Raw genomic sequence first — 15,258 nt, forward strand, 5'->3', positions numbered from 1 at the left:
ACATCACATTACATCACATCAACATCACACTACATCACATCAACATCACATCAACATCACATCAACATTACATGACATCAACATCACACTACATCACATAAACATCACACTACATCACATCAACATCACACTACATCACATCAACATCATATCAACATCACACTACATCACCATCACATCAACATCAACATGACATTACATCACATCAACATCACACTACATCACATCAACATCACATTACATCACATTAACATCACACTACATCACATCAACATCACACTACATCACATCAACATCACATTACATCACATCAACATCACACTACATCACATCAACATCACATTACATCACATCAACATCACATTACATCACATCAACATCACACTACATCACATCAACATCACACTACATCACATCAACATCACACTACATCACATCAACATCACACTACATCACATCAACATCACATTACATCACATCAAAAGCACACTACATCACATCAACATCACATCAACATCACATCAACATTACATCACATCAACATCACATCAACATCACATTACATCACATCAACATCAACATCACATTACATCACATCAACATCAACATCAACATCACATTACATCACATCAACATCAACATTAACATCACATTACATCACATCAACATCACATCACATCAACATCAACATCAACATCACATCAACATCACATTACATCACATCAACATCACATCAACATTACATCACATCAACATCATATCAACATCACATCAACATCACATTAACATTACATCACATCAACATCACATCAACATCAACATCACATCAACATTACATCACATCAACATCACACTACATCAACATCACATCAACATCACATTACATCACATCAACATCACACTACATCACATCAACATCACACTACATCAACATCACATCAACATCACATCAACATCACATTACATCACATTAACATCACACTACATCACATCAACATTACATTACATCACATCAACATCACACTACATCACATCAACATCACACTACATCACATCAACATCACACTACATCACATCAACATCACACTACATCACATCACATCAACATCACACTATATCACATCAACATCACATCAACATCACACTACATCACATCAACATCACACTACATCACATCAACATCACATCATCATCACATCAACATCACATCAACATCACACTACATCACATCAACATCACACTACATCAACATCACATCAACATCACATCAAATCAACATCACACTACATCACATCAACATCACACTACATCACATCAACATCACACTACATCACATCAACATCACACTACATCACATCAACATCACACTACATCACATCAACATCACATTACATCACATCAACATCACATCAACATCACACTACATCACATCAACATCACATCAACATCACACTACATCACACTACATCACATCAACATCAACATCACATCAACATCACATCAACATCACACTACATCACATCAACATCACATCAACATCATACTACATCACACTACATCACATCAACATCAACATCACATCAACATCACATCCACATCACATTACATCACATCAACATCACATCAACATCACACTACATCACATCAACATCACATCAACATCAACATCACACTACATCACATCAACATCACATCAACATCACACTACATCACATCAACATCACATCAACATCACACTACATCACATCAACATCACATTACATCACATCAACATCACACTACATCACATCAACATCACATCAACATCACATCAACATTACATCGCATCAACATCACACTACATCAACATCACATCAACATCACATTACATCACATCAACATCACACTACATCACATCAACATCACACTACATCAACATCACATCAACATCACATTACATCACATTAACATCACACTACATCACATCAACATCACATTACATCACATCAACATCACACTACATCAACATCACATCAACATCACATCAACATCACATTACATCACATTAACATCACACTACATCACATCAACATCACATTACATCACATCAACATCACACTACATCACATCAACATCACACTACATCACATAAACATCACACTACATCACATCAACATCACATTACATCACATCAACATCACACTACATCACATCAACATCACACTACATCAACATCACATCAACATCACATCAACATCAACATCACATCAACATCACATCAACATCACATCAACATCACACTACATCACATCAACATCACACTACATCACATCAACATCACACTACATCACATAAACATCACACTACATCACATCAACATCGAACTACATCACATCAACATCATATCAACATCACACTACATCACCATCACATCAACATCAACATGACATTACATCACATCAACATCACACTACATCACATCAACATCACATTACATCACATTAACATCACACTACATCACATCAACATCACACTACATCACACTACATCACATCAACATCACATTACATCACATCAACATCACATTACATCACATCAACATCACACTACATCACATCAACATCACACTACATCACATCAACATCACACTACATCACATCAACATCACATTACATCACATCAACATCACACTACATCACATCAACATCACATCAACATCACATCAACATTACATGACATCAACATCACACTACATCAACATCACATCAACATCACATTACATCACATCAACATCACACTACATCACATCAACATCACACTACATCAACATCACATCAACATCACATCAACATCACATTACATCACATTAACATCACACTACATCACATCAACATTACATTACATCACATCAACATCACACTACATCACATCAACATCACACTACATCACATCAACATCACACTACATCACATCAACATCACACTACATCACATCACATCAACATCACACTATATCACATCAACATCACATCAACATCACACTACATCACATCAACATCACACTACATCACATCAACATCACATCAACATCATACTACATCACACTACATCACATCAACATCACATCATCATCACATCAACATCACATCAACATCACACTACATCACATCAACATCACACTACATCAACATCACATCAACATCACATCAAATCAACATCACACTACATCACATCAACATCACACTACATCACATCAACATCACACTACATCACATCAACATCACACTACATCACATCAACATCACACTACATCACACCAACATCACATTACATCACATCAACATCACATCAACATCACACTACATCACATCAACATCACATCAACATCACACTACATCACACTACATCACATCAACATCAACATCACATCAACATCACATCAACATCACACTACATCACATCAACATCACATCAACATCATACTACATCACACTACATCACATCAACATCAACATCACATCAACATCACATCCACATCACATTACATAACATCACATCAACATCACACTACATCACATCAACATCACATCAACATCAACATCACACTACATCACATCAACATCACATCAACATCACACTACATCACATCAACATCACATCAACATCACACTATATCACATCAACATCACATTACATCACATCAACATCACACTACATCACATCAACATCACATCAACATCACATCAACATTACATCGCATCAACATCACACTACATCAACATCACATCAACATCACATTACATCACATCAACATCACACTACATCACATCAACATCACACTACATCAACATCACATCAACATCACATCAACATCACATTACATCACATTAACATCACACTACATCACATCAACATCACATTACATCACATCAACATCACACTACATCACATCAACATCACACTACATCACATAAACATCACACTACATCACATCAACATCACATTACATCACATCAACATCACACTACATCACATCAACATCACACTACATCAACATCACATCAACATCACATCAACATCAACATCACATCAACATCACATCAACATCACATCAACATCACACTACATCACATCAACATCACACTACATCACATCAACATCACACTACATCACATAAACATCACACTACATCACATCAACATCGAACTACATCACATCAACATCATATCAACATCACACTACATCACCATCACATCAACATCAACATGACATTACATCACATCAACATCACACTACATCACATCAACATCACATTACATCACATTAACATCACACTACATCACATCAACATCACACTACATCACACTACATCACATCAACATCACATTACATCACATCAACATCACATTACATCACATCAACATCACACTACATCACATCAACATCACACTACATCACATCAACATCACACTACATCACATCAACATCACATTACATCACATCAACATCACACTACATCACATCAACATCACATCAACATCACATCAACATTACATCACATCAACATCACATTACATCACATCAACATCACATCAACATCACATTACATCACATCAACATCAACATCAACATCACATTACATCACATCAACATCAACATCAACATCACATTACATCACATCACATCAACATCACATCACATCAACATCAACATCAACATCAACATCACATCAACATCACATTACATCACATCAACATCACATCAACATCACATCAACATCACATCAACATCACACTACATCAACATCACATCAACATCACATTACATTACATCACATCAACATCACACTACATCACATCAACATCACACTACATCAACATCACATCAACATCACATCAACATCACATTACATCACATTAACATCACACTACATCATATCAACATTACATTACATCACATCAACATCACACTACATCACATCAACATCACACTACATCACATCAACATCACACTACATCACATCAACATCACACTACATCACATCAACATCACACTATATCACATCAACATCACATCAACATCACACTACATCACATCAACATCACACTATATCACATCAACATCACATCAACATCACACTACATCACATCAACATCACATCATCATCACATCAACATCACATCAACATCACACTACATCACATCAACATCAACATCACACTACATCAACATCACATCAACATCACATCAAATCAACATCACACTACATCACATCAACATCACACTACATCACATCAACATCACACTACATCACATCAACATCACACTACATCACATCAACATCACACTACATCACATCAACATCACATTACTTCACATCAACATCACATCAACATCACATCAACATCACACTACATCACATCAACATCACATCAACATCACACTACATCACACTACATCACATCAACATCAACATCACATCAACATCACATCAACATCACACTACATCACATCAACATCACATCAACATCATACTACATCACACTACATCACATCAACATCAACATCACATCCACATCACATTACATCACATCAACATCACATCAACATCACACTACATCACATCAACATCAACATCACACTACATCACATCAACATCACATCAACATCACACTACATCACATCAACATCACATTACATCACATCAACATCACACTACATCACATCAACATCACATCAACATCAACATCACACTACATCACATCAACATCACATCAACATCACACTACATCACATCAACATCACATCAACATCACACTACATCACATCAACATCACATTACATCACATCAACATCACACTACATCACATCAACATCACATCAACATCACATCAACATCACATCAACATTACATCACATCAACATCACACTACATCAACATCACATCAACATCACATTACATCACATCAACATCACACTACATCACATCAACATCACACTACATCAACATCACATCAACATCACATCAACATCACATTACATCACATTAACATCACACTACATCACATTACATCACATCAACATCACACTACATCACATCAACATCACACTACATCACATAAACATCACACTACATCACATCAACATCACACTACATCACATCAACATCATATCAACATCACACTACATCACCATCACATCAACATCAACATGACATTACATCACATCAACATCACACTACATCACATCAACATCACATTACATCACATTAACATCACACTACATCACATCAACATCACACTACATCACATCAACATCACATTACATCACATCAACATCACACTACATCACATCAACATCACATTACATCACATCAACATCACATCAACATCACACTACATCACATCAACATCACACTACATCACATCAACATCACACTACATCACATCAACATCACATTACATCACATCAAAAGCACACTACATCACATCAACATCACATCAACATCACATCAACATTACATCACATCAACATCACATCAACATCACATTACATCACATCAACATCAACATCACATTACATCACATCAACATCAACATCAACATCACATTACATCACATCAACATCAACATTAACATCACATTACATCACATCAACATCACATCACATCAACATCAACATCAACATCAACATCACATCAACATCACATTACATCACATCAACATCACATCAACATTACATCACATCAACATCATATCAACATCACATCAACATCACATTAACATTACATCACATCAACATCACATCAACATCAACATCACATCAACATTACATCACATCAACATCACACTACATCAACATCACATCAACATCACATTACATCACATCAACATCACACTACATCACATCAACATCACACTACATCAACATCACATCAACATCACATCAACATCACATTACATCACATTAACATCACACTACATCACATCAACATTACATTACATCACATCAACATCACATTACATCACATCAACATCACACTACATCACATCAACATCACATCAACATCACATCAACATCACATCAACATTACATCACATCAACATCACACTACATCAACATCACATCAAAATCACATTACATCACATCAACATCACACTACATCACATCAACATCACACTACATCAACATCACATCAACATCACATCAACATCACATTACATCACATTAACATCACACTACATCACATTACATCACATCAACATCACACTACATCACATCAACATCACACTACATCACATAAACATCACACTACATCACATCAACATCACACTACATCACATCAACATCATATCAACATCACACTACATCACCATCACATCAACATCAACATGACATTACATCACATCAACATCACACTACATCACATCAACATCACATTACATCACATTAACATCACACTACATCACATCAACATCACACTACATCACATCAACATCACATTACATCACATCAACATCACACTACATCACATCAACATCACATTACATCACATCAAAAGCACACTACATCACATCAACATCACACTACATCACATCAACATCACATTACATCACATCAAAAGCACACTACATCACATCAACATCACATCAACATCACATCAACATTACATCACATCAACATCACATCAACATCACATTACATCACATCAACATCAACATCACATTACATCACATCAACATCAACATCAACATCACATTACATCACATCAACATCAACATTAACATCACATTACATCACATCAACATCACATCACATCAACATCAACATCAACATCACATCAACATCACATTACATCACATCAACATCACATCAACATTACATCACATCAACATCATATCAACATCACATCAACATCACATTAACATTACATCACATCAACATCACATCAACATCAACATCACATCAACATTACATCACATCAACATCACACTACATCAACATCACATCAACATCACATTACATCAACATCACACTACATCAACATCACATCAACATCACATCAACATCACATTACATCACATTAACATCACACTACATCACATCAACATTACATTACATCACATCAACATCACATTACATCACATCAACATCACACTACATCACATCAACATCACATCAACATCACATCAACATCACATCAACATTACATCACATCAACATCACACTACATCAACATCACATCAACATCACATTACATCACATCAACATCACACTACATCACATCAACATCACACTACATCAACATCACATCAACATCACATCAACATCACATTACATCACATTAACATCACACTACATCACATTACATCACATCAACATCACACTACATCACATCAACATCACACTACATCACATAAACATCACACTACATCACATCAACATCACACTACATCACATCAACATCATATCAACATCACACTACATCACCATCACATCAACATCAACATGACATTACATCACATCAACATCACACTACATCACATCAACATCACATTACATCACATTAACATCACACTACATCACATCAACATCACACTACATCACATCAACATCACATTACATCACATCAACATCACACTACATCACATCAACATCACATTACATCACATCAACATCACATTACATCACATCAACATCACACTACATCACATCAACATCACACTACATCACATCAACATCACACTACATCACATCAACATCACATTACATCACATCAAAAGCACACTACATCACATCAACATCACATCAACATCACATCAACATTACATCACATCAACATCACATCAACATCACATTACATCACATCAACATCAACATTAACATCACATTACATCACATCAACATCACATCACATCAACATCAACATCAACATCACATTACATCACATCAACATCACATCAACATTACATCACATCAACATCATATCAACATCACATCAACATCACATTAACATTACATCACATCAACATCACATCAACATCAACATCACATCAACATTACATCACATCAACATCACACTACATCAACATCACATCAACATCACATTACATCACATCAACATCACACTACATCACATCAACATCACACTACATCAACATCACATCAACATCACATCAACATCACATTACATCACATTAACATCACACTACATCACATCAACATTACATTACATCACATCAACATCACACTACATCACATCAACATCACACTACATCACATCAACATCACACTACATCACATCAACATCACACTACATCACATCACATCAACATCACACTATATCACATCAACATCACATCAACATCACACTACATCACATCAACATCAACATCACATCAACATCACATCAACATCACACTACATCACATCAACATCACACTACATCACATCAACATCACATCAACATCATACTACATCACACTACATCACATCAACATCACATCATCATCACATCAACATCACATCAACATCACACTACATCACATCAACATCAACATCAACATCACATTACATCACATCAACATCACATCACATCAACATCAACATCAACATCACATCAACATCACATTACATCACATCAACATCACATCAACATCACATCAACATTACATCACATCACATCAACATCATATCAACATCACATCAACATCACATTAACATTACATCACATCAACATCACATCAACATCAACATCACATCAACATTACATCACATCAACATCACACTACATCACATCAACATCACACTACATCAACATCACATCAACATCACATCAACATCACATTACATCACATTAACATCACACTACATCACATCAACATTACATTACATCACATCAACATCACACTACATCACATCAACATCACACTACATCACATCAACATCACACTACATCACATCAACATCACACTACATCACATCAACATCACACTATATCACATCAACATCACATCAACATCACACTACATCACATCAACATCAACATCACATTACATCACATCAACATCACACTACATCACATCAACATCACACTACATCAACATCACATCAACATCACATCAACATCAACATCACATCAACATCACATCAACATCACACTACATCACATCAACATCACACTACATCACATCAACATCACATCAACATCATACTACATCACACTACATCACATCAACATCACATCATCATCACATCAACATCACATCAACATCACACTACATCACATCAACATCACACTACATCAACATCACATCAACATCACATCAAATCAACATCACACTACATCACATCAACATCACACTACATCACATCAACATCACACTACATCACATCAACATCACATTACATCACATCAACATCACATCAACATCACATCAACATTACATCACATCACATCAACATCATATCAACATCACATCAACATCACATTAACATTACATCACATCAACATCACATCAACATTACATCACATCAACATCACACTACATCACATCAACATCACACTACATCAACATCAACATCACATCAACATCACATTACATCACATTAACATCACACTACATCACATCAACATTACATTACATCACATCAACATCACACTACATCACATCAACATCACACTACATCACATCAACATCACACTACATCACATCAACATCACACTACATCACATCAACATCACACTATATCACATCAACATCACATCAACATCACACTACATCACATCAACATCAACATCACATTACATCACATCAACATCACACTACATCACATCAACATCACACTACATCAACATCACATCAACATCACATCAACATCAACATCACATCAACATCACATCAACATCACACTACATCACATCAACATCACACTACATCACATCAACATCACATCAACATCATACTACATCACACTACATCACATCAACATCACATCATCATCACATCAACATCACATCAACATCACACTACATCACATCAACATCACACTACATCAACATCACATCAACATCACATCAAATCAACATCACACTACATCACATCAACATCACACTACATCACATCAACATCACACTACATCACATCAACATCACACTACATCACATCAACATCACACTACATCACACTACATCACATCAACATCACATTACATCACATCAACATCACATCAACATCACATCAACATCACACTACATCACATCAACATCACATCAACATCACACTACATCACACTACATCACATCAACATCAACATCACATCAACATCACATCAACATCACACTACATCACATCAACATCACATCAACATCATACTACATCACACTACATCACATCAACATCAACATCACATCAACATCACATCCACATCACATTACATCACATCAACATCACATCAACATCACACTACATCACATCAACATCACATCAACATCAACATCACACTACATCACATCAACATGACATCAACATCACACTACATCACATCAACATCACATCAACATCACACTACATCACATCAACATCACATTACATCACATCAACATCACACTACATCACATCAACATCACATCAACATCACATCAACATCACATCAACATCACACTACATCAACATCACATCAACATCACATTACATCACATCAACATCACACTACATCACATCAACATCACACTACATCAACATCACATCAACATCACATTACATCACATCAACATCACACTACATCACATCAACATCACATCAACATCACATTACATCACATTAACATCACACTACATCACATCAACATCACATTACATCAACATCACACTACATCACATCAACATCACACTACATCACATAAACATCACACTACATCACATCAACATCACACTACATCACATCAACATCATATCAACATCACACTACATCACCATCACATCAACATCAACATGACATTACATCACATCAACATCACACTACATCACATCAACATCACATTACATCACATTAACATCACACTACATCACATCAACATCACACTACATCACATCAACATCACAGTACATCACATCAACATCACATTACATCACATCAACATCACACTACATCACATCAACATCACACTACATCACATCAACATCACACTACATCACATCAACATCACACTACATCACATCAACATCACACTACATCACATCAACATCACATTACATCACATCAACATCACACTACATCACATCAACATCACATCAACATCACATCAACATTACATCACATCAACATCACATCAACATCACATTACATCACATCAACATCAACATCACATTACATCACATCAACATCACATCAACATCACATTACATCACATCAACATCAACATCAACATCACATCAACATCAACATCAACATCACATTACATCACATCAACATCACATCACATCAACATCAACATCAACATCACATCAACATCACATTACATCACATCAACATCACATCAACATCACATCAACATTACATCACATCAACATCATATCAACATCATATCAACATCACATCAACATCACATTACATCACATTGCCAATAAACATGAGCCAGATTAGATCATGCATCCCAAATGGCACTTTGTTCCCAATCTACAGTACTACTTTAGACCAGGACCCGTAGGGAATAGGGTGTGATTTGGGACACAGGTATACAGTATTCATTGTCATCCAGATATACAGCAGTAGGTAGCAGCGGTAGGTAGCAGCGGTAGGTAGCAGCGGTAGGTAGCAGCAGTAGGTAGCAGCAGTAGGTAGCAGTAGTAGATAGCAGTAGTAGATAGCAGCAGTAGGTAGCAGCAGTAGGTAGCAGCGGTAGGTAGCAGTAGTAGATAGCAGTAGTAGATAGCAGTAGTAGATAGCAGTAGTAGGTAGCAGCAGTAGGTAGCAGCGGTAGGTAGCAGCGGTAGGTAGCAGCGGTAGGTAGCAGCGGTAGGTAGCAGCGGTAGGTAGCAGCAGCAGATAGCAGCAGCAGATAGCAGTACATAGCAGCAGTAGGTAGCAGCGGTAGGTAGCAGCAGTAGGTAGCAGCGGTAGGTAGCAGCAGCAGATAGCAGCAGCAGAAAGCAGTACATAGCAGCAGTAGGTAGCAGCAGTAGGTAGCAGCAGTAGGTAGCAGCAGTAGGTAGCAGCAGCAGAAAGCAGTACATAGCAGCAGTAGGTAGCAGCGGTAGGTAGCAGCAGTAGGTAGCAGCAGTAGGTAGCAGCAGTAGGTAGCAGCGGTAGGTAGCAGCGGTAGGTAGCAGCAGTAGGTAGCAGCAGTAGGTAGCAGCAGTAGGTAGCAGCAAACATATTTCCACTTTGACATTGTGGGGGTAGTAACAAAAAAAGTGAGACAAAAAAATACTCAATTGAATCAATTTTAAATTCAGGCTGTAACTCAACAACATTTGGAAAAGCCTTTCTGGAGGCGCTGTACTCCACAGCCCTTACGGCATGAATACTTTTATAACCAACCTCGTCCCATACAGGTACAGTAGAACAGTATGGTGTTTCATTCTGTCCCCCTGTCCTTTCTGTGTACAGGAAACAGAGGTGGTGTCGGACAGAATGCTACTTCAGCGTGTTCTGAGAGGTGGTGGTGACGGGACTGGTGGCAGAGGGATACGCCACTGCCAGGAAACAGAGCTCTACCTTGACTTCTTCCTGGCTCTCGCTGTCTGCAACACGGTGGTGGTTTCCACGGCAACGCAGGCTCAGGCGCAAAGACGGAGAGTGAGTCGTGCTCTGTACCAAGTGTTCCGTTCCTCTCCTCCGTTCTTTTCTCTTCACTGTGACCCTGACTTGGTGTAGGATAGAGGGAGATGGGATGCGGAGGAGGGAAGGAGGAGCAGCGAGGAGGAAGAGTGGAGGAAGAGGGGGAGGAAAGTGGGGAGAGAGGGAGATGGGATACGGAGGAGGGAAGGAGGAGAAGCGAGGAGGAAGAGTGGAGGAAGAGGGGGAGGAAAGTGGGGAGAGAGGGAGATGGGATACGGAGAAGGGAAGGAGGAGAAACGAGGAGGGGGAGTGAAGGAAGAGGTGGAGGAAAGGGGGGAGAGAGGGAGATGGGATACGGAGGAGGGAAGGAGGAGAAGCGAGGAGGAAGAGTGGAGGAAGAGAGAGAGGAAAGGAGGGTGAGAGGGAGATGGTTTTGTGACCTCAACTTCTAAGACCGCAGGTTATATATCAATATTTGATCTTGATCATAATATTAAACCTTCCTAAATTAAAGGCTGCCTTCATGATAGATCCTGATAGATCCTGATGCAAATTTATCTGAACATAATTTCTAGGAAGTACATTTTACTTATAGGATATCTGTAGGGTAGAGTTCTGCCCTGCAGTCCAGATATCTGGCAGTAAGGCTATAGTACTGCCCTGCAGTCCAGATATCTGGCAGTAAGGCTATAGTACTGCCCTGCAGTCCAGATATCTGGCAGTAGGGCTATAGTACTGCCCTGCAGTCCACATATCTGGCAGTAAGGCTATAGTACTGCCCTGCAGTCCAGATATCTGGCAGTAAGGCTATATTACTGCCCTGCAGTCCAGATATCTGGCAGTAAGGCTATAGTACTGCCCTGCAGTCCAGATATCTGGTAGTAGGAACAGTGAGGTACGCAGTGAAGAGAAATCCAATTCATGTATTTCAGCAGAGACATCAATTAAATTAGTCTGCCTCTTTATCTATCTGCTTCTCAGATTTATCTTCAATTATATACGTGCTCTGTCCTCGCTGGAAACGTTGTTGGCCAAAACGTTCTCCTTCTCTCTCATCAGTGGTCAGTGTTAATTTACCTAATTGCTCTTTGAGGCTCCAGACAAAATGTCTAGGTCCCTTTTTACTAAATTAACCACACACACACACACACACACACACACACACACACACACACACACACACACACACACACACACACACACACACACACACACACACACACACACACACACACACACACACACACACACACACACACACACACACACACACACACACACACACACACACACACATGGCACGGCATGGGGAGAAACGCCCTCGTTAATTTGATTACCCAGAGTTCCTGATTGGGTCGGGGAAGTACGAGAGAGGCCAGCGGGCTGTCCCATGAACTCAGGATGGGAAGGTCAAAACAGTCATTCCTATTGGTTAAGTGGGGGTGCCCCTTGTGGTGCAATGACAGGCAGACCGGAGTTGTTGATTGGATGATCAGTCTC

At 38.0% G+C, this 15,258-nt stretch overlaps 1 pseudogene; it reads left to right on the forward strand.

Moving 5' to 3' along the window:
- Window positions 1–15,258, forward strand: part of LOC139581942 (phospholipid-transporting ATPase VB-like) — a 152,872-nt pseudogene that overhangs the window by 125,619 nt on the left and 11,995 nt on the right.

This window comes from Salvelinus alpinus, chromosome 7, assembly GCF_045679555.1.
Source record: "Salvelinus alpinus chromosome 7, SLU_Salpinus.1, whole genome shotgun sequence".
In the NCBI taxonomy this organism is placed as follows: Eukaryota; Metazoa; Chordata; class Actinopteri; order Salmoniformes; family Salmonidae; genus Salvelinus; species Salvelinus alpinus.